This window comes from Pseudorca crassidens, chromosome 16 (assembly GCF_039906515.1).
Source record: "Pseudorca crassidens isolate mPseCra1 chromosome 16, mPseCra1.hap1, whole genome shotgun sequence".
Taxonomy (NCBI): domain Eukaryota; kingdom Metazoa; phylum Chordata; class Mammalia; order Artiodactyla; family Delphinidae; genus Pseudorca; species Pseudorca crassidens.
The window spans coordinates 46,904,184-46,928,547 of NC_090311.1; the positions used below are offsets into that span (position 1 = coordinate 46,904,184).

Genomic DNA, 24,364 nt, shown 5'->3' on the forward strand with positions numbered 1-24,364 from the left:
GGATCTGAGTCAGTAAGAATATAAAGGGGACAGTGGGTTCAAGAGATGGTGGAGAAAAAAGATGGACAATGCTTGGCAGTGCCAGACAGGGAAGGCACTGAGGATGTCCACGCAGTTGGTTTTGGTGTTGCAAAGTATTTCTGCAGAATTCCAGACCTTTGTCACAGAGCTAAAGACACATGTATATAGCCCAGGAGTCAGAGAAGCTGAAGAGGCTCTGTGGGAAGGAGGGACAATGGCAGGTCTAGCTGCTGCTTCATGCCAATGAGATGAATCAGCTTATCAGCAATAATGCCCACGTGCTGCAAAATGGCTGCTGCTTCCCTTCAGTCTCTCAAATCTCCCAAGAATCTCCCTGTAGCCTGTGGGAAACATACAAGAAAGGGAAGCCTGGGACGTGTCCTTCAGCCTCGCCAAGTTGTATTAGAAAGCCATCACGGGTTCTTATTCTCTGGTTTTGGATATGGGAAGCTCACGGAAGATGTGAGGCCATTCTAAGATTCCAGCAGGATGGCTCTGGGAGGGGAAGCTGGTGGGCAGGGGGAAGAGGCCAGGGCAGGGAGACATTTCAACAGTTCAGGGAAGGGCTGATGAGAAGTTGGACCAATATAGTGGTGGTAGAGACAGAACAGTCTAAGAATATGGAATGCACAGAGCTGGGTGTCTGGCTCATGTGGAAAGGAGGGAGGGAGGAGGTGCCGTTGTTGGGAGGTGGCACAGAAGGAGGGACAGGTGTGGGGAGGACTGCTTGGTGCCATTCCTGACTGACCCTCAGCATTCTCTGTTCTCTAACTATCACATCTCAGCAACTCCAACACCATTCGTCCATCCATCCATCCAACCATCCATCATGCATTCCCTGTGGGGTGCTCTGGGCAGCAGCTCTGTGAGTGAAGAGAGACACCCACTGCCCAGCCTCACACAAGCAATGATCCGTGGCATCTGCCCCTGCCCAGCACCCGACACCATAGATACTGCATTGGGACCTGTCTGTATCTGCAGGGGACTCAGCAGTATTCAACCAGAGATCTGGTTGGCTTCTGGGGGGATCAGCTTCTCAGGGACTGATCTGGTAGGGATGGTGGCCAAGTGTATATAGAGGGCATCTTCTCTGACTGTCCCACCCACTCGCTCTGGCCCTTCACACTGGAAGAACTCTCAGAATTAAGCTAAAGCTCCAGCCAGCCTGAGGAAGCCCCTCAGACCCCAGCCCACCCACACTGCATCCTGCACGTTGCCTTTTGCCTTCACGTCTCTGCTCTGTGAGTAGCTCTGTCCCCGCACCCCTTATCCTACCCCTCCTGACTTGCCTCCCGGCATTCTGGACTTTGTGTGCCAGCCAAAGTTACCTTGAGTGAAGACTCCCTGCTTGCCTCCCACTGTCCCCCCAGGCATACCTTAGCCGTAGGTCTACAAATGTTTGTCGAGCCTGTACTGTTGGCCAACAGTCATTGTTCTAGATGCTTGAACACATATGCAGAGATGCAGCCCTCCTCTCAAGGAGCTCTTGGTCTGCAGAAGCACAGGGCTCTGGTGGAGGGTGTGCAAGAACAGCGGGAACCAGGAGGAGGGTCTCAATGCTGCTCCTGGGTCAGTGCAGGGTCCCAGAGCAGGGAACAGCCAAGTTGGCCTTTGGAGCAGGGGTAAGAAGCAGCCAGGTAGGTAGCCCGCAGCAGGCGTTCCTGGAAGAGGGCCAGGGCTGTGTCAGGAAATCTGAGGCCTCCATCCTGCTCCTCCCCGGGCTCCTGCATAAGCCCCAAGCCCAGCCTGTGACACCCAGACACACAGACAGCACTGACGCCAGCTGGGCTGGAAAGGCCTGCCACCCCTGTGTCTCCTCCACTCAGTGCCCTCTCTGCCAGCTGTCTTTATAGAAGCCCACTGATAAACACTGATGCTGTTTGGGGAAGGAGGGGGAGGGGAGGGGCTGTGTCAACCCCTTAGCACCCATTCCTCCTCAAGGATGTTCACCTGCACCTGGCAGCACAAGGGATCCTAGGGAATGAGATGGAGGTGGGGTTTTCTTCTTCTTTTTTAATGAAAGAACAGTGAAGGAAGGACCTATGCTACCACCAAACTAAAAATAATAACAAATATTAGCTTTGAGATCACCTTGCACAGTTTACAACTCACTTCACCATGGTGATCTCATTTAACTCCTGTAACCAGCCTGTGAGATAGTCATGTCCCCATTTTACAAATGAGGAAAGTGAAATCTTTCCATACTGCTCCCTAGCTGGAAAGTGGTAAAGCTATGCCCAAATCTGCCTTTCCCAAAAGCAGAGCCCAAGGGCTTGGGTGCAGGTGGTTTATTTGGGAGATGATGCCAGGAAGCAGGAATGAGGGGCTGGGGAGAGTGAGACATGGAAGGCAGGCCTGCGTAAAGGGCATTATAAACGTCGCGCTGTCAGCAACAGACTGACTTCGCAGAACCCTGAGAAGAGTATGGAGTGCCTCTCAGATGGTCCAGGAAGGACAGAGGCAGGAGAATTACCCTGCTCCCTTTCTCCCTCACCTGAAGTCTGCCCCTAGAGATGTGGATGCCCAGCACTTCTGGGCTTCGTTCATTTGCACAGGGTCTGTAGGTTCCCTTTGGCTTCAGAGAAGCCCCCAGCAGCTGAGAGCCTGGAGTGGGAACCACCAGTGGACAAGAGCTCTGTATCACACCTGTGACTGAAATCAGAACTGGTCACAGAGATGGGACTTGTGGCGCCCAGAGCTGTGTTACAAGCTGCAGCCTATGCCCCTAATGTGTCCCTCTCTCCAAGCTGGGGGCAATATGTGAGCTGGACAGGCTTGGGGAGACATGGAGTTGGGGTCCTGGGAACCCCAGTGCAGAGGTGCAGAGATGGGGCCAGCGAGCAGTGAGAGACAGAGCGACCGGAAACAAGATGAAGAGTCCCACTTCATGGTGGTTCCAGAAGGGTCCCTGTCTCCAAGGGTCCCCATGGGAGCTGGAATTCTCTTACTTACAGTGAGGAGGAAGGGCAGGCATGTTAGTCTGCTCAGGCTACCATAACCAAGTGTCACAGGCTGGGTGGCTTAAACAACAATTGATTTTCTCATAATTCTGGAAGGTTAAGTTCTAAGATCAAGGTGTCAGCAGGTTTGGTTTCTTCTGAGGCCTCTCTCCTTGGCTTGTAGATGGCCATCTTCTCCCTGTGTTTTCACACGGTCTTTTCTCTGTGCATGTCTGTGTCCTAATCTCTTCTTCTAAAGACACCAGTGATATTGGATTAGGACCCATGTTAATGACTTAGTATAACTTAATCACCCCTTTAAAGACCTCATGTCCAAATACAGTCACATCCTGAGGTACTGGGGGTTAGGACTTCAACATATGAATGCAGAGTGGACACAGTTCAACCCATGACAGCAGGGAAAAGCCCTCTTGCTTTCCTGGATCCTGAGCTGTTGGCCCTGAGGAATAGTAAGGCATCTGTGCCCCAGGAACAAGGAGGCTGGGGAGAGGCTGGGCAGAGCCCTCAGCCAGTGTCTAGACAGAAACTCTGCCAGACACACTGCCCTCTGGAAGCCAGCGGAAGCCCACACTTACCCACCCTCAGCAACTGAACCAAATAGGGGCTGAGTCAGGGGCTTTCCTTAGGGAACCAGTTTCTTACGCTGATTTCTGTTCCTGCACATCTGGGAGAAATGACTCGACCCTGAGAGTGGTTGCGAAATGGCAAACCACAGTGAGGGCTCACAATTCTTCTGTACTCCCCTGTGGTCTCATTTACTGCTGCCCCAGCTCTGTGGGGGCAGAACAACCCTCCCTGTTGGCCAGATAAGGAAGTTGAGATTCAGGAATTTCATTGACTCCCAAGGGCACATTGCTACTGAGCGGCAGAAGCAGGACTCGACCCAGATCTGAGCTGACCCATCTCTACTGCTCATTTGCAGCCACACCTCCGCCTTCAGGGACATTGGCTGCACCCGTTGGCCAGAGCCATCAAGTCCCCCACCACAACTGGAATGTGTATCCCTCCGGCTTTCCGCAGTATGACTGAGTTGGTACAGACAGGCTTCTCTCAGCATGTTTGATGGCTGGTATGTAAGACTGCCAGCCAGTTACCATAGCAACAGTGGTGGGAAGAAGCAGCATCCTGGTGGCCTGGGTGGAAAGAGAGGATTAACATGGGGAGAAAGATGCTCATAGCATGGACTTTCAGATACCCGCCCCAAATGCCATCTAAGACTCAGTGCATCCTGAAGACCAGCTCAGCCCAGTGTTCAGTTGAGAAACTGTTTTCACTCTTTTTTATGGCTGAGTAATATTCCATTGTGTGTACGTGTGTGTGTGTGTGTGTGTGCATGCGTGCATGTGTGTATATATGTATATACCACGTCTTTTTTATCCATTCATCTGTCGATGGACATTTAGCCATGCCTGGCTATTGTAAATAGTACACCAGAAACTAACACAACATTGTAAATCAACTATACTTAAATTTAAAAAAATAAAATAGCATTCTAGGGGGAGTTAATTTTAAATCTGTCCAAGACGGCTGAGGGGGACGAGGCAGTGCGGAGGCGGCAGCCACACGAGGGGCTGCAGTGCCGGAGGCGAACCAGCGACCCAAACACCGGGGTTAACCACGTCTTGTCCAGGACCCTCCTAGGTGAGAATTATGAAGATGATGACCTAGTAGACTCTGATGAGGTTATGAAGAAACCATGTCCAGTATAGATTGTTCTTGCACATGAAGATGACCATAACTTTGAGCTTGATGAAGAAGCTTTGGAGAAGATATTGCTACAGGAGCACATAGGAGATCTTAACATAGTAGTGGTATCCATGGCAGGAGCTTTTCCTAAAGGGAAATCATTTCTACTGGACTTCATGCTTAGATATATGTATAACAAGGATTCTCAAAGTTGGATTGGTGGAAACAATGAACCATTGACTGGCTTTACATGGTGGGTTGGTTGCAAGAGAGAAACAACAGGCATACACATCTGGAATGAAGTGTATGTGATCGAGAGACCTAATGGAACAAAAGTGGCTGTGCTGCTGAGGGATACCTAGGGTGCCTTTGATAGCCAGTCAACTATCAAAGTTAGTGCAACAGTGTTTGCTCTGAGCACTGTGACTGGCTCTGTCCAGGTATATAATTTGTCTCAAAATATTCAAGAAGATGATCTTCAACACTTGCAATTATTTACAGAATACGGCAGACTTGCAATGGAAGAAATCTACCAGAAACCATTTCAGACATTAATGTTTTTGATTCGAGACTGGAGTCATCCTTATGAACATTCATATGGTTTGGAAGGTGGAGAACAATTCCTTGAAAAGTGATTGCAGGTAAAACAAAGTCAACATGAAGAGCTGCAGAATGTAAGGTAGCACATTCACAACTGTTTCTCAAATCTTGGTTGCTTCCTTTTGCCAAATCCTGGTCTTAAAGTTTCAACTAATCCTAGTTTTGATGGGAGATTGAAAGATATTGATGAAGAGTTTAAACGAGAGCTTCGAAATCTAATTCCATTGCTACTTGCCCCAGAAAATTTGTTAGAAAAAGAGATAAGTGGATCTAAAGTCATTTGTAAAGATCTTGTACAATACTTCAAGGCTTACATTAAAATTTATCAAGGAGAGGAACTTCCACATCCAAAGTCCATGCTTCAGGCAACAGCTGAAGCTAATAATCTTGCTGCAGTAGCAGGAGCAAGAGAGATCTATTGCAAAAGTATGGAGCAAGCAGGCGGTGGGGACAACCCTTACACTGCACTCTGGAGCAAAAACACCTGGATCTCAAGGAAGTGGCAATTAAACAGTCTTGTTCAGTAAAAAAAAAATGGGTGGAGATGAATTCTGCCGTCGTTATCAGGACCAGTTTGAGGCTGAAATAGAAGAAACCTATGCAAATTTTATAAAGCACAATGATGGCAAAAATATCTTCTATGTTGCTCATACCCCTGCCACACTGTTTGCAGTCATGTTTGCTATGTATATAATCTCAGGACTGACTGGCTTCATTGGCCTAAACTCTATAACCGTCTTGTGTAACCTTGTCATGGGGTTAGCACTGACGTCTCTTTGTACTTGGGCATATGTTAAATACTCTGGGGAGTTCAGAGAAATTGGAACAATGATTGATCAGATTGCTGAAACGCTATGGGAACAGGTATTGAAGACCCTTGGTTGATAATTTCATGGAGGAAAACATAAGGCAATCTGTAACAAACTCTATCAAAGCAGACCTGACTGACCAGGTGTCTCATCATACCAGCTTAAAGACAGACTGACAGTTCATCTCTTCATGGACTCCACTCTTTCTTTTTTTCATTCTTGCTGTACAGTGAGAACTCAAATAAAAATAAACCAAAGTTTACAATCAACTGTAGAAGTAGTTTAGTATAACTGGCTTCACAGATGGCTGCCACAGAGTGTGAAATTGTTTGTTGGTTTTAAGCATTCTGTTCATGGCTCCTAAGACATGAAGACTGGCTGAGGAGCATTAGTTTTCATGCACACTTGTGCCATGTTTAATTCTTTTGTTTCCCTTTTTACTTAATCTAATGTTAGTGAAATTTGTCTTATGTAAAGGCTATTTCAGGGAAATATTTTAAGAAATCTATTTAGAGTCTCTTTAACACAGTGTCCCATTGAAATTTTAATTTTTAGAGAAGTTATGAATCACTGTATCAAGAATCAGGTTGGAATGACAAAGAAGCCTTTATTGAGCCACGACATTAAAAGTATATATTGCTTTACTGCCTTCAATACCAGTATTACATAAATGCATGTATCAGAAACTTCATAGAAATTATATGACAACTCTTGTAGCTAAGAAAGTGATTCTGAGGTGTACATTTGTCTTGCCTTTTTAAATTTATAAACCTGCCCTAAAAGGAGAAACGTATCTGGCAAACTGAGCTGTCTTTATGCAGTTTAGCCTTCATGTACATAAAATATGCCATTAATTTTATTGGGGGGAAATTCCATCCAAAAATGTTGCCTACAGCTATGAGTTAAGAGTATCTATACAGTGTGTAGCTTTTATTTTCTAAAATCACAGGTAGGGCAAGTATATGAATTATAAATATATAAATAGGATTTTGTATTAAAAGTTTTGTAGTTTATGACAAAATCTGGTTCTGTGGTAGGCTAATGAGTACAGTCCCTGTGAAGGAATGTTTGTGGCTCATGTCAGTGTGTGAGTGCATAGACAATTTGAAGTTTTTGTTATATTTGTGATATTTATCTTCTTGAGCACTGCAGTCTCACCATGCCCCCGACCAAGGGAATTCAGTGGGAATGTTTATTGTGACTTTGTCCTCTGTTGCATTTTAAATTTTTTTCCTGTAATTTATTTTCAGTACATAATTAAAAATTTGTATATATAAAATGGAACTTGTGATTTTTTTAAGGAATTCTTCAAATATGTATTCCATTACGTAAACCTATTTGTTTATACTGGAAAGAGCATGAGTGAGAAACACCCAAGTGAGAGCTGTAAGGTATTGTACCTCATACCTTGAAGCTAAGCTTGTAAAGAGTTATTTTTCAGTGTCTGTCTCTGTTAGGGAAAACTTGTTGTGATTAGCCTAGGGGGTGTATTAATTTTGTTTTTCTCTCTCTTTTTTGTGGTATATGTAAGGCTAACATTTTGCAATACTTTTGTAGCCTTCTCTACGAACACCTATTAAAGCGTCTAGTTTCTTTGTTTGGTTGTTTTTGCGGTACGCGGGCCTCTCACTGTTGTGGCCTCTCCTGTTGTGGAGCACAGGCTTCGGACGCGCAGGCTCAGCGGCCATGGCTCACGGGCCCAGCCGCTCCGCGGCATGTGGGATCTTCCCGGACCGGGGCACGAACCCGTGTCCCCTGCATCGGCAGGCGGACTCTCAACCACTGCGCCACCAGGGAAGCCCCCTAGTTTGGTTTTTAAGTGAAGAGAACTCAGATGTTGAGTTGCATGGCCGAAAGCTCTAACTTTACTTTGGTTGATATATCCGCCTCCTGCTTCAAATCCTGTTTTTATATGGATTGTATTTGTTTCCATCTGTATTAAACTGCTACCAACTCATCTGTTCTTAGACAGACAAAAAAAAAAAGCATTCTATTCCCCCCCAACCCCAAAAACAAACTGTTTTTTCTCCTCTCCCCAGACCTCTGCTTCCTCCTCTTCTTAGCCCTATGTCATGATCCAGTCCTTCTTAACTTCCCAGTGAACAGGGAAAGTCAACCCTCCCACCTTGACACTGGCATCATTTTGCCAGTTCTGAAAAGAATAGTCTTTAAAGAAAGCCAGGCCTAGGTGTAAATCTTAGTTCCACCAATTACTTACTCTCTGGTCTTATTCCAGTGATATAACCTCTCCACTTGGGTTCCTCACTATAAAAGGGAGATCATGATAGACCATATCTCACAGAACTTTTATAAGGATTGCCTAGCTAGTAAAAAACAGAGAGTTCAAGAAAGGGCACAGGGTAATTCCTGAATGAATAGAAATTCCCTTTCAGGTAAACCATTGGATCCTACTTTAATCTCAGGTTGTGAACTGTTGCCTTTGGGAATTTTTTTAGAAGAAAGTAGAATAATGGGTTTTTACTTGATTCAGACTCTGTGTGCAGACACAGGGACCCAATATTTGGAGCCACGCCCCCAGCCTTACTTCTCCAGTGTTCAAGGAAGGCAAATCCAAGGCTAGTCAACTGAGTGTCCCAGAGGAAGGCAGATCATCATAGAGCTGAGAGCTAGCTGGGACTATTAAAGGTGGACTCAATGCTTCCCTAATGAGAAGTTGATAATTAGTCACTCAGTATACATTGTTGTGCCAGTAACTGTTCTAGTTACTGGGAATACAGTAGGTAACAAAGCAGATAAAAATCCCTGCTTCCTGGAGCTTACATTCATTACTTGTATTAATCTAATGGAGAGATCTAAAGGAAGTTGTTCTCTGAAGTCTTCCATGTGGGTCACAGGCCTCTGGAATCTTCTAGGAATGGGGAGCTGGGAGGTGCAGTAGGAGTTGTCTGAAAAAGAATAGTCATTATGCAACAGCTATTAAAATTTAAAGACCCAGGCTTCTGGTTTTATCTTTGGTGTGTAAAAAGCTTAGAAATTATCACTCCCACCCTTACTATAAGGAAAAAACTAAATGAACTTAAAATCAATGACTTCTTCGACCCATCAGAGAATTGAGGTCACAGAGCAAACCACTACCCCAAATCTAGAGACACAGGGAAATTCAGAAGATAACAGCCAAGATATGGCAGAGATTTTGGAATTATCAGATAGATAATTTAAAATAACTATGATTAGTATGTTAAGGACACTAATAGAAAAAGTAGACAACATGCAAGAACAGATGGCTGACAAAGGATTAATTTACAAAATATGCAAGCAGCTCATACAGCTCCATATCAAAAAAACAAACAACCCAATCAAAAAATGGGCAGAAGACCTAAATAGACATTTCTCCAAAGAAGTCATACAGATGACCAACAAACACATGAAAAGATAATTGGCATCACTAATTATTAGAGACATGCAAATCAAAACTATAATGAGGTATCACCCCACACCGGTCAGAATGGCCATCAAAAAATCTACAAATGGTTAATGCTGGAGAGGGTGTGGAGAAAAGGGAACCCTCATACACTGTTGGTGGGAATGTAAATTGATACAGCCACTATGGAGAACAGTATGGAGGTTCCTTAAAAAACTAAAAATAGAACCACCATATGACCCAGCAATCCCACCACTGGGCATATACCCAGAGAAAACCATAATTCAAAAAAAACACATGCACCCCAATGTTCAGAGCAGCACTATTTACAATAGCCAGGACATGGAAGCAACCTGAATGTCCATCAACAGAGGAATGGATAAAGAAGATGTGGCACATATATACAATGGAATATTACTCAGCTATAAAAAGGAATGAAATTGGGTCATTTGTAAAGACGTGGATGGACCTAGAGACTGTCATACAGAGTGAAGTAAGTCAGAAAGAGAAAAGCAAATATCATATAATAATGCATATATGTGGAATCTAGAAAAATGGTATAGATGATCTTGTTTGCAAAGCAGAAATATAGACATAGATGTAGAGAACAAATGTATAGATACCAAGGGGGAAAGGGATGGGGAGGGAGAAATTGGGAGACTGGGATTGACACATATACATTATTGATACTATGTATAAAATAGACAACTGATGGGAACATACTGTATAGCACAGGGAACTCTACCTAATGCACTGTGGTAACCTAAACGGGAGGGAAGTCCAAAAGGGAGGGGATATCTGTATGCATATAGCTGATTCATTTTGTTGTGCAGTGGAGGCTAACACAACATTGTTAAGCAACTACGCTCCAATAAAAATTAATTTAAAAAAGAAAAGAAAAGAAAAAAAGAACAGACGGTTAATGTAAGCAGAGAGATGGAAACCCTAAGAAAGAATAAAAAAGAAATGCTAGAAATAAAAAGCAGTGCAACAGAAATGAAGAATGCCTTTGATGGGCTCATCAGTAGACTGGACACAGCTAAGGAAATAATCAGTGAGCTTGAAAATATGTCAATAAAAAATTCAAACTGAATACAAAGAAAAAAGAGAACAAAAATGCAGACAGAATATCCAAGAATGGTGAGATAATTTCAAAATGTGTAATACGCACATAGTTGGAATGCCAGTAGGAGAAGAGAAAAGGGAACAGAAGAAATATTTAAAGTAATAATGGCCAAGAATTTTCCAAAATTAATGACTGTGTAGTAGAGAATTCTTGCCCAAAAAGAGGGCTAGCCTTTTTCCTTGGCTTCTGGGAGGTAACCTTGGTTGTACCTGATAGGAATGTCTTCATTTAGGGCAAGGGTTGGCTATACCAGATCTTAGAGTATTGCTAACCACACCTGATAGTAGAAGCTGCTCATGCTAGAAAGACCAATCATGTGATTTAAGGTGGGAGCTTTGGGTCAAGTGGTATCGGTCAACCCTGAGGCTGAGATCAACCAGGTGGACAATCAATCATGCCTGTGCAATAGAGCCCAAATAAAAACTTCTGAAGCCTGAGGCTCTGGCAAGCTTCTCAGTTGGCATTACTCTGTATTGTCACACATTGATGCTGGCTGGGCAATATGTCCTGACTCCATGAGAGAGAACAATAGAACCTGTGTATTTGGAACCTTCTCAGACTCTGCCCTATTCATCATTTCCTTGGTTGATTTTAATTTGTATTCCTTCCCGGTAATAAACCACAGCTATGAGTATAGTAGCTTTCAGTGAGTTCTATGAGTTCTTCTAGCAAATTACTGAACGGAGTGTGGTTTGGGGGAACACCCCCAAACTTGCTGTTGATGTCAGGAGTGAGGTTGGCCTTATGGAGAACTGTGTGCCCTCAAACTTGATAGCTGACTCTAAACTTTGTGTCTTTGCCAACTCCAGGCAGTGACAGTCAACAAACCACAGATCCAGGAATCTCAGAGAACACCAAGTAGGATAAAATTATGTGCATATTAGGCACATCATATGCAAATTGCAGAAAGCAAAAGACAAAGAAAATTTTGAAAGAAGCTGGGAGTAGGGGGAACCACCTTACCTTTGAGTAACAAGGATAAAAATTACATCAGACTTCTCATCAGAAACATACAAGCAAGAAGAGAGTGGAGTGAAATATTTAAAGTGTTGAAAAAAACATCCCAACCAGTATAGGATTCTATATCTATTGAAATTATTCTTCAAAAGTGAAGGCTAAATAAAGACGTTCTCAGACAAACAGAAATTGAGTGTATTCATCACTAGTAGACTTGTTATGCACAAAATGTTAAAAGTTCTTCAAAGAGAAGGAAAATGATATAGGTCAGAAACTGAGGTATACATAAAGAAAGAGTATCCAGAGAAGGAATAAATGAAGGTAAAACAAAATCTTTTTTTTTTTCTTATTCTTAATTGATCTAATAGATAACTGCACAAAGTAACAATAGTAACAGTGTTTTGGGTGATTATGGTATAGAGATAGCTAGACTAGTAACAGCAATGTCATAAGGAACAGAAGGGAGGAATTAGGAATACTCTGTGTAAGGAACCTGCACTATTTGTGAAGCAGTAGTACAGTGTTATTTGAGAGTGGACTTAGATTAGCTGTAAATATATATTGCAAACTCTAGGGCAACCAAAAATTTTTTTAAATAAGTATAATCAATACGCCAAAAAGAAATCATTGGAATATGCCTACCACTACTAAAGAAATTGAATCAGTAAGTAATAACTTTCGAAAAAAAGAAATCACCAGGCTGAAATGGTTTCACTGGTATATTTTACCAAACATTTAAGGAAGAAATGATACAAATTCTTTACAATCTCTTCCAGAAAATAGAAGTAGAAGGAACACTTCCTAATTCATTCTATGAAGCCAGTATTACCCTAATACCCAAACCAGATAAAGACAAGAAAGGAAAGCTACAGACAAATATCTCCTGTGAATATTGGTGCAAAATTCCTCAACAAAATATTAACAAAATGAACCCAACAGGGACTTCTCTGGTGGTCCAGTGGTTAAGACTTTGCCTTCCGATGCAGCGGGTGCAGGTTCAATCCCTGGTCAGGAAGCTAAGTTCCCACATGCCTTGCGGCCAAAAAACCAAAACATAAAACAGAAGCAAATTCAATAAAGACTTTAAAAATGGTCCACGTCTTCAAAATTTTTTTAATAAATAAAAATATTTATTAAAAAAAGAAAAAGAAAATGAACCCAACAATGTATAAAAAAATTATGTAACACAACCAAGTGGGGTTTATTGCAGATGTGCAAAACTGGTTGAACATTCAGAAAAAATATCAATTTAATCCACCACATCAACAGGCTGAAGAAGAAAAATCATATGATCAAATGAATTGATACAGAAAAATATTTGACAAATCCAACACCTAATCATGATAAAAACTCTCAGCGAACTGTGAAATGAGGAGGATCTCCTCAACTTGATAAAGAACATCTCAAAAAACCTACAGCTAACATGATAATGATGAGAAACTGGATGTTTTCTCCCTATTTTGGGAACAAGGCAAGGATGTTCCCTTTAAGCACTCCTATTCAACATTGTACTGGAAGCTGTAGCTAGTGCAATAAGACAAGAAAAGGAAATAAAAATTATACAGATTGGGGAGGAAGTTTTAACTGGCTTCCTTCATAGATGATAAAGTTATCTATGCAAAAAACACAAAGCATCTACAAAAAAAAAAAAACCCAAAACAAAAAACCTCCTAGAACTAAAAAGCAATTATAGCAAGGTTAGGATACAAGGTTAAAATACAAAATTCAGTTGCTTTCTTTTATACTTGTTTAAAATGAACCAGTGGAATTTGAAAATAAAAGCACAATGCCATTTGCATTAGCATGAAAAATTAAATACATATATAAAGATCTAACAAAATATGTAGAGAATCTACATGCAGAAAACTACAAGACTCTGATGAAAGAAATCAAAGAGGATCTAATAAATGAAGAGTTCAGGTGTCACTTCTTCTCAACTTGATCTATAGATGTAGCACAATCTCAATAAAAATCCTGGCAAGCTATTTTATAGGTATCAGCACACTGATTCTAAAGGTTACATAGAATGGCAAATGACCCAAAGCCACCAATACAGAACTGAAGAAGAATAACATAGTTGGAGGAATCACACTACCCAAATTCAATTTAATTATATTAAAGTTACAATAACCAAGATAGTGTGTGGTATTGGCAAAAGGATAGACATATAGACGAGTGGAATCACATAGAAAGCCCAAAAATAGACCCACGCAAATATAGTCAACTGATCTTTGACAAAAAAGGAAAGGCAATTTAATGGAGAAAGGATAGTGCTTTTAACAGCTGTTGCTGGAACAGCTGTATGTCCACAGACAAAACAAAACAAAACAAAACATGAGCCTTGATACAGACGTTATACCTTTAGCAAAAATTAACTCAAAATGACAATAGACCTAAATGTGAAACACAAGATACAAAATTTATAGAAGAAAACGTAGGAGAAAATCTGGTAACCTTAGATTAGCACTGAGTTTTTAGATACAACACCAAAACGGTGCTCCATTAAAATTCAAAACTTCTGAGAAAGTCACTCTGAAGAGAATGAAGCCATGGACTGGGAGAAAATATTTGCAAACTACTTTTTTTTGAGTTGTATGAGTTTTAAAAAATATATTCTAGATACAAGTGACTTAATAGATGTAAGATATGCACAAATTTACTCCTATTCAGCAGATTATCTTTTCACTTTCTTCATGGTGTCCTTTGAAGCACAAAATTTTTCTTTTTTCTTTTTTTTTTTTTTTTTGGCGGTACGCGGGCCTCTCACTGTTGTGGCCTCTCCCATTGCGGAGCACAGGCTCTGGACATGCAGGCTCAGAGGCCATGGCTCACGGGCCCAGCTGCTCTGCGGCATGTGGGATCTTCCTGGACCGGGGCACGAATCCGTGTCTCCTGCATTGACAGGTGGACTCTCAACCACTGCACCACCAGGGAAGCCCAAAATTTTTCATTTTGATTACATCCAGTTTATCTATTTTTTTCTTATTTAGTTTTCTTCTATGAGTTTATAGTTTTAGCTCTTATATTTAAGTCTTTGATACATTTTCAAATTAATTTTGGTGTATGGTATGAGAGAGGGGTCCAACTTGATTCTTTTGCATGTGGATATCAAGTTGTCCCAGCACCATTTGTTGAAAGGACTATTCTTTCCCCCATTGAATTGTCTTCACACCCTTGATAAAAATCAGTTGACCATAAATAAGAGTGTTTATTTCTGAACTCTTGATTCTATTCTAGTACTGAATTGTCCCTCAGGATGCAGGACTTTCAATGCTAAAACCAGGATAATCTGGAGCAAACTAGGATTTTGTTCACCCTACAGCTGAGTAGGGCTTGACAAGCCACTGCCCAGATTCTTCTCTGATTTTATATACATTTCACTGCACCCCAACCCTTCAACTACTGGATCCATCCTTCCTTTGAATTATCACTATAGAAATCATTGCATGTTCAGAGAAAGAATTCAAACACCATAGAAAAGTGTAAAGCAGAAAACAAGTGACTCCAAACTTCCATCCCTACTCTGCAGAAATAACTACTGTTATCTCCAAAAAGTTTTGACACATATATGCATCTTTCCTTTTGACAAGAACACGAGTGGAATTGGAACATGCATACAGTTTAACAATCAGCTCTTGAAGCTGTACAATGTCCACTTTATGACTGTACGCCAGTCATTTCACAATACTCCAGACACCAGCCTTTAGCTCCATTGAAGACTAGGTCCCCTGGGAAGCTGACTCTGAGATGGAGGTCAGCATGGAGTAAGTTTATTGAAGAGTGACAGATATGAGGAGTGAGGAAGCAGGGCTGAGCATAGGGAGAAGTTGGACTGCAATGCAGTCATGACAGTGACCTCTGGGATCTTCATAAATCCCTTGGGATATCAGTGGAAACTTAAATTCAAAATAAAAAATTGGGAAAGGGAGCAAGATGCCATGGGTATAGGTCAGAGCTGCCACCCATTGCCTTACCCAGGGACAGAACAGGACACTGCATAGTCCCTTGTTCTCTTCTCTCTCTCAAACCCAGTCCTGGGCATGGGCTCAGAAATGTGACAGGTCCTGCCTTTATTATTTTTTCTTGCCTAATTGCCTTGGCTACAACTTCCAGTACAATGTTGACTAGTAAGAGAAGATATCCTTTTGGGCTTCCCTGGTGGCGCAGTGGTTGAGAGTCCGTCTGCCAATGCAGGGGACATGGGTTCGTGCCCCGGTCCAGGAAGATCCCACATGCCATGGAGCAGCTGGGCCCGTGAGCCATGGCTGCTGAGCCTGTGCATCCGGAGCCTGTGCTCTGCAACAGGAGAGGCCACATCAGTGAGAGGCCCGCATACCGCAAAAAAAAAAAAAAATTTCCACAAGAGAAGATATCCTTTTAAATCTGTGAGACCTGTTTTGTGGCCTAACATTTGGTCTATCCAAGGATGTGTTCCCTGTGCAGTTTAGATGAATATGTATTCTGTTGTTTTTGGGTAGAGAGTTCTATAGATGTCTGTTAGGTCTAGGTGGTTTCTTTGTTGCTTTTCTATACATTACTGAAAGTGGGATATTGAGGTTTCCAATTACGATCGTTGCATTCTCCATTTCTCCCTCAAGTCTACCTATTTTTGCTTCATGGACTTTGGTGCTCTATTGTTAGGCAAATATATGTTTATAATTGTTATATCTTGACGTATTGACACTTTTATTAATATATATTGTCCTTCTTTCTCTTTTGCAGTAATTTTTGTCTTGAAGTCCATTTTGTGTGATTTTAGTATAGCCACTCCAGCTCTCTTTTGGTTACTGTTCGTATGGAATATCTTTTTAAATCCTTTCACTTTCAACATATTTGTGTCTTTGAATCTAAAGTAACACTTTTTAAAGGGCACATTGTTGGATTTTTTAAGTCAATTCTACCTACACCTTCCTTTTATTTGGAGAGTTCAGTTCATTTACATGTAATGTGATTACTGATAAGAAAGGACTTCCTCCTACTATTTTGCTATTTTTTTCCTGTGTCATATCTTTTTTGTTCCTCACATCCTCAATTACTGAATTCTTTTTTAAAGAATTAAATGGATATTGTCCATTTAAATGGATATTTTCTGTCATAACCTTTTAATCACCTTGTTGTTTCTTTGACTGTATAGTTTTGGGGTTATTTTCCTAGTGGTTGCCTTGGGGATTACACCTTAATCTGTGTCAATCTAGTTTGGATTAATAAATACAGTATACAGAAACTTTTTATTTTATTTTTTAATTGAAGTATAGTTGATGTACAATAGTATATAAGTTACAGGTGTGCAATATATAGTGATTCACAATTGTAAAGATTATATTTATTTATTTATTTGTGGCTGCCTTGGGTCTTTGTTGCTGCACACAGGCTTTCTCTAGTTGCAGCGAGCGGGGTCTACTCTTCGTTGTGGTGAGCGGGCCTCTCATTGCGGTGGTTTCTCTTGTTGCAGAGCACGGGCTCTAGGTGGGCAGGCTTCAATAGTTGTGGCACTCAGGCTCAGCGGTTGTGGCTCGCAGACTCTAGAGCACAAGCTCGGTAGTTGTGGCGCATGGGATTAGTTGCTCCGCAGCATGTGGGATCTTCCTGGACCAGGGCTCGAACCTGTGTCCCCTGCATTGGCAAGCAGATTCCTAACCACTGAGCCACGAGGGAAGTCCCACAATACATCCTTGAGCCTATCTTACACCCAATAATTTGTGTCTCCTACTGCCCCACCCCCCTCTCCTCATTGGTAACCACAAGTTTGTTCTCTACATCTGTGAGTCTGCTTCTTTTTTTGTCATACTCACTAGTCTGTTGTATTTTTTAGATTCCACATATAAGTGATATCATACAGTATTTGTTCTTCTCTGACTTATTTCACTTAGCATAATGCCTTCCAAGTCCATCCATGTTGCAAATGGCAAAATTTCATTCTTTTTATGGCTGAGTATTCCATTGTATATATACCTCACATCTTCTTTATCCATTTATCTGCTGAACAAAAACCTTTATATATTTTCTCATCACTCATTATATCTTTAAATATTGTGTGCTCATCAACATAGATTTATAAGTTTTTTACACAGTTACCTTTGAAATCAGATAAGAAAAAAGAGAAGTTACAAAGAAAAATGCATCAATACCATCTTAAATATTTACCTGTACCAATACTTTTACTGATGTTCTTTATTTCTTCATGTGGGTTTGAGTTACTGTCTAGTGTCCTTTCATTTCAGCCTGAAAGAGTCCCTTTAACATTTCTTGTAGGGCACATCTGCTAGCAATTAACTGCCTCAGTTTTTGTTTATCTGAGAATATGTTAATTGCCCCTTCATTTTGAAGAATAATTTTGCCAGATGTTGACTTGGGGTTGACAGTTTTTCATGGAACCCTTTGAGCATGCTGTCTCACTGCAGGCGAAAGCAAGGCAGCATGTGTGCACCAGACCCTCACCAGGGTCAGACGTGTACACCCAGACAGGAGCTGGATTTGAAACAGATGAGAATGAAGCAAAGGTTGGGAGGAAAGAAGTGTTTGCCTGGGTGGGAGGGCCTCCTCCAGCAGCACCTTCTGGATGAGCTGTGAGTACCGTCGGTCATGGAAATATGACAATAGGCTGTAGAAAACTAGAGCCAAGGTCTGGAAGGATGGCCTGTGGTTTCCAGTCTGAGACAAGCAATGATTAGCTTGGTGGCATAATTGGGGAAATGAGGAAGGAAATGTCATCTGGGGGAGAACAGACAACTGGGAGACAGTGCCATCTGTGCTGAGTTAGGAAAATTAGGAAGTGAGAGAGGAGAGGACTGTGAAAACAGGGGCTCAGAGACATGATATGGGCATCAGTTAGAATTCTGTGGGTTGCAGGTCACGGAAAGGCAACCCAAGCCAGCTAAAGCCAGAAAAGGGAATTTATTCTAAATATATGAGATTTACAAAATCCTTTGGGAGCTGGAGAACCAGGCTTGGAAAACAGCCAAGAATGATGGTGGCTCCAGGGGGCCTAAAAGCAAGAAGCACAGGAATCTTGCAGGAATGGCGTGGTCAGGACACCTCTGCAGGACACCTCCACTGTGTTAGAAGGCGCCAAGGTCACAACAGGACATCATCACTGCTGCCAGTGCTGGGAAGTCCATCTAACCATCTCTCAGTCTTTTCATGACATGCTCAAGATTAGATCAAACCCAGGCAGGACCATCTGATGGCCTGAGTGTACAACACATGGCCACATCCAACTGCCTGCAGGGACAGAGCAGACCAAAAAGGGAGGTGGCGGGGGGTCGCTCCAGAACAGGAAGGGGCCAGATGTTGTACAACCCCCAAACGAGTCCCGTTCCATTATAGTAAATGATGGAAAGGGAGGTGTGATTTTGAGAGAAGAGGGACCTGAGTGTGTTTGTCAACTTGGAGAAGAGAACCAGTGAGGGATGGCAGGATTAAAGATGCAAAAGTAGGGGAAACGATTGGAAGAGCGGATGGAGGTTGTGTGCCCAGGTGGGAGGGGCTGGTCAAGCGGAGGAGGAATCTTGACTTTGGGGAGAGGTATGAGTTGGGAGAGAAGGCGCCTGGGAAATTTCCATTCTTTCCATCTGTTCCAATCCCTGCCTTTCCACAACAAGCAGGTGTTTTCATGAGGGAGAAGACTTGTTTTTCAATAATCAAAACTGACCAAAGTGGTGATTCATCATTTTCTAAAATCCGACTCTTTGTGGGAGGGGAAATCATTTCAAACCTGCTTCCTCGTTGGACCTGAGTGAGGACAGGGTTGTCACTGGAGCCTGGGCAGGCTGACGCTGGTGGTAACCCCACCTCTGGGACCCCCACCCCCTGCTACAGGGGAAGGGTGACAGCTCCTTGAAACCTCAGAACCTCATGTTCCCAGGACCCAAAACCCACTAGTGAAGCATCATTTCCCTCTTTCCTCTCAGCCTCTGACTGCTAGAAGCAGGAACTTAGCAGGGGACCCTGCCTGGCCCACGGTGTCAGGCCTGGCGGGCTGGGGTCCCACCTGCCACTTCCCACAGTGCCCTGAGGTTGACAGTTTTTCATGGAGCCCTTTGAACGTGTTGTCCCACTGCAGGCGAAAGGGGGGCAGGGTCTGTCCCATTGTTGGCTCTACACTCCCCTCTAATGGAAGCTTTCCCTTCTGAGGAAACCACAGTGAGACTTTGCAGCTGAATGAAATTTTATCTGAAAGCTGCGCAATGAAATGGGGAGCCGAGACAGTTGCCCAGGTGCAGCAAAGAGTTTTAGGTGAGTAGAGTTAGTCTGAACCCAGGATTTACAGAGGCCTAAAAATGAGGCCTGCGAGGTTCACAGGACCTGCCAGGTACACACAACTGAGCTGCTCGCGTCCCTTTCAGGAAAGGACTTGCCGCCCAGCTGCAAGGAGTGGGGTCAGCTGACCCCGCCAGCTGTTAGCTCTTTTAGGGTCAGCCTCAGCTTTTGAGCCAACTTTATGCTTTTCTTGGGTGGCTCCCAGCCAATGACTACACAAGGCAGTGGTAGCCAAGGTCATGCTTCTCTCCGAGAAGGCCCCCAGCCAATAACGGTAGTACATGGACCTAACCACCTCCACCCAAAGCCAGACCCTCTTCTGGGCCATCTGCCTCGGAGCTCCCAGGTGGGCTGGCAGAGACACTGTCAGGTTGCATATGGCCCAGACACTCCCCTCCCACCCCACTCCTGCATCCTCCCCTTTCCTGAACAAGTGTTCATCCCTCATAAAACTCTCATCTCCGCATCTGCCACTGGAGAACCCAGCCGGTACACCATTCATCCATCAACTCAGCACTAAGCCCCCCTGGACACCAGCTGTCTGGACATTAGCTGTTGCAAAGTGAAAGGTGATGGGTGACAAGTGGTATAGTGGAGGTTCAAACCAAAGGTTATGGTGTCTGAACCAGCTCGCCTAGTTACGCCTAAGCCACCTCTCCCCCGAGGCCAGGGCTGCAGGACTCAAGGAAACATGCCTGAGGCTACAGGTCACAAGTAGGGGGCTTTCCAAGCAAAGCCTCCGAATTCTGGTCTGAATCTCTTGCTGGCCCAGTGTGTCTGGTGGTTTTCCAGGGCCCAACCCTAGGTTCTGCATCTTTGTTCTGCTGACTCTCTGCCCAGGATCCCAGGACACCAAAGACCCAGAAAAGTAAGAGTCCAGGGCTCTAGACCCCTTCTGGGGGCCTGGGCTATGTGTAAGAGGGTGTACCATAGACTGCAGTGTGTGGACAAGACTGAAATTAAAAGCCAAGCTACACATCTGGAGGGGGCATTGAGCCAAAGGACAGAGACAGACTTCAGGCCAAAGGCAACAGGACTGAGGCCCTGCCCTCTTCCCTCAGGGACACAGCAACTTGCAGGACCCGAGTGCCCAGAGGTGAAACCACGGCTGTGCTCAGAGTACCAGCAAGGCAAGGCCACCAGAGTGGGAGAAAGGTTCACCTTTGATAATCTGACACAATTTTGCAGTTAAAGAATAGACACATGTATAGGTATAACTGAATCACTTTGTTGTACACCTGAAACTAACACAACATTGTTAATCAACTATACTCCGATATAAAATAAAAAGTTTAAAAAAAGAAAAAAATCTAGAAAGAATATTTTAAAGTCAGCATACTATAAGTTTTGTTTATAGTTTATATTTCAATTATAGGCTATAATATTTAAAATATGGGTTAATTTTTAAATTCTAGGTAGTAAATATGGGTAATTTAAATGTTATATATCTAAGTTACGGGTAAAGTCTTAGGGTCTGGCAGGAGCGCTTTTAGAAGTTTCGTGTGTCCTCAGGCCTGGGTGATGAGGGAGACATTAAAGGTGGTAAACTCTAACTCTAGGGCTCCGAGCAGGAAGGTGACACTGAAACAGGGTCCAAAAGGCTGCATCAAAGGAAGTGAAGAAAGGCAGGCAACGCGTATATCTGGTGGGAAGGTCGGGTGTAGGAACAAAGAGGACCAAGTAGGTCCTTCTTCTCGCAACCATCTGAGATGTTTCTGGTTGACAGTAGAGGCTGGGCTCACTCAATCATTCAGGGACCCAGACTGCGGGGCCTCTGCCCTCTTTTACACAGGGCTTCCAAGGTGGCCCCAGAAAAGGAAGGCAAACGTGGAGGATTGTGGAGGGGAGGAGTTTTGTGGGCCACGTCTAGAAATGGCCACAAGATGTCTGCTGATGAACAATGCCAGGGCCCAGCCACACCAAACTGCAAGGCGGCTGGGAAATGTGGAGCATCTAGGTGTGCCCAGGAGGACGGGGAGAACAAGTTTGGGTGGAGAGCAAACATCCTCTGCCCACAGCAGGGAGTCGACAGTGACTGGAGCACACAGAGCAAACCTCATAGGGGACGACCGGAGGCATGCTGGCAACTGCCTAACAACTGGCTTTCTGGAAGGAAACAAAATGGAAGTCCTGGTTATGTCAAACTGTAATCAATATCGAGGCTGCAGAGAACAAAGAGCTTTATTTGGGGGTCTTATGAATTGCACTTTGGGAGACAGATTCCAAACAGGGTTCCGGGGAAGAGAAAGAGTCAGGGGCTTATAAAGGTAAAAGCCACAAGGCTATACTCTGCACAGGAAGAGAAATATTTGTCCTTAAGGAATAGGCTGTCATGAATTATTCTAGGGTAAGGGTCTGATAAGTATCTCGGGGTTCTAGTAGGTGTTCTGGATGTCTTCGTTAGGACAATATGTAGTTAAAAGATCAGATTCCATCTGGGCTGAGACATGGGTAAGCCACACTTCCTCAACGGCCTCCAGGCTTCATTTTAGAGACCTCTCATAGCAATACCAACTCCACTTTTTATTTTCTTTTCACCATTGATAGCATTTGCTGATTTACTTGGTATATTATAAATATTCCCACCACCATCAGCTTCAAACTTCCAGCATACCAGCATGATCAGTGAACAAGGAGCTGGGAAGAGATGTATAGTAGCAGCCCAGTACATAGTTGAATTAGGGTTCTTCAGAGAAACAGAACCAATCAAAGATATATATATATGTATCTCAAGGATATATAAATCGCTTGATTATATGTATATACAGTGATCTTCCCCAACTTACAATGGAGTTATGTCCCAATAAACCCATCGTTAAGTCAAAAATGCATTTCATACACCTAATCTACTGAACATCTTCGCTTAGCCTAGCCTACCTTAAACATGCTCAGAACATGTGCATTAGTTGGGCAAAAATCATCTGACACAAATTCTCTTTTACAACAAAGCGTTGAACATCTCATGTAATTTATTGAACACTGTACTGAAAGTGAAAAAACAGAATGGTTATAGGGGTCTAGAATGGTTGTAAGTGTATCTGTTGTAAGTTCCTGGCCATGATCGCCTGGCTGACCGGGAGCTGTGGCTCACTGCCACTGCCCAACATCATGAGAGAGTATCATCTGGCATGTGGCTAGCCCAGGAAAAGATAAAAGTTCAAAAATTTGAAGTACAGTTTCTACTGAAAGTGTATTGCTTTCACACTATCATAAAGTCGAAAAATCCTAAGTTGAACCATCATAAGTCAGGAACTGTCTGTATATATCAAGAGATTTATAGCAAGGAATTGGCTCACATAATTATGGAGGCTGAGAAGTCCCAAGATCTGTAGTTGGCAAGCTGGAGACCCAGGAGAGCCGATGTAGTTCTAGTTCGAAGGCAGGAAAAAAACCAGTGTCCCAGCTCAAGGCATTCAGGAGGAGGAGTTCCCTTCTACTCAAGGGAGGGTCAGCCTTTCTGTTCTAATCAGGCCCCCAGCTGACTGGATGAGGCCCAGACACCTCAGGAAGGGCAATGTGCTTTATTCCATCTACTGATTCAAATGTTAGTTTTGTCCAGGAACACCCTCACAGACACACCCAGAATAATACTTGACCAAATGTCTGGGCACCCTGTGGCCCAGTCAAGATGACATAAAAATCAACAATCATAATAGTATTTGCACCATACAGATAGGATAGAGAGAAATAATCCTAAAAATGTAGACAACAGGAAAATGTAGTAAGTAATTAGAAAGTCATGTCTGTTGAGTATGTATTACCTTTGTTTCTAATATAGTTTATTTAATTGTAAGTTTACATAATTTAATTTCTAATGATGTCTGTGTTAAAATTACAACATTCCTAAAAATTTAACAATCAGCTCTCAGGGCTATTGGGACCAGCTGGCTGGTCCAGCACACCAGTGGGATGGACAAAAGTGGTGTGCTAGGGAGCTAGAGCTTCAGCTGCCTGGCAACAGAGACTGAGAGTGCCGTAAGCAGGGAGTCAGGGGACATTGGTGCTGGTGACCACTGAGCAGGCATCTCAGACTCAGGGCTCTGATATCTGTATGGCATCTTGGTATAAATTAGAGAAAGGCTTGCCCTTCTGGTGGCAGATCTCTCTCACCATGCTAGAACACATGCCTTTGCCAGCAGAGCCCAAACCCAGCCCTATTCCCCCTCCTATTGGATACCTTTGTGCAGTGCACAACCTGTACAACAGTACCTGTAGCTCTCATGGAGCTGTTTCATGTTGAGCCTTGAGATATAGGCCCCTTTCCACTTTCTATTTGGGAGACTGATTGGCAAATGTGTACCTCCCTCAGAAGAAGCCTCCCTCGAGGCAAGAGCAGGCAAAGACTGCTTCTGGTGGCTCCAGGCTCAAGGATATGAAATTACCTAATAAAGTAGTGGTTCTCAACCCTGGCCACACATGGGATCACTGGAGGAGCTTTTACACCTCCCAAGGACCAACGTCCAGACGAGTTAAATCGGAGCTGACAGGGGTGAAACAGAAGTTAGCTTTCAGAGCTCCCTGGTGTGTAGCCAAGGTTGAGAACCACCGATCTGAAGCCATCCTG

The 24,364-nt window shown here is 43.3% G+C and overlaps 1 protein-coding gene and 1 pseudogene across 7 annotated transcripts in view; both read left to right on the forward strand.

Annotated features, from left to right (window-relative positions):
* The window catches only part of ARHGAP22 (Rho GTPase activating protein 22), a 207,443-nt gene that overhangs the window by 19,036 nt on the left and 164,043 nt on the right, over nucleotides 1-24,364 (forward strand). The window lies entirely within an intron of this gene.
* Nucleotides 4,441-7,323, forward strand: LOC137209086 (atlastin-2 pseudogene; annotated as a pseudogene).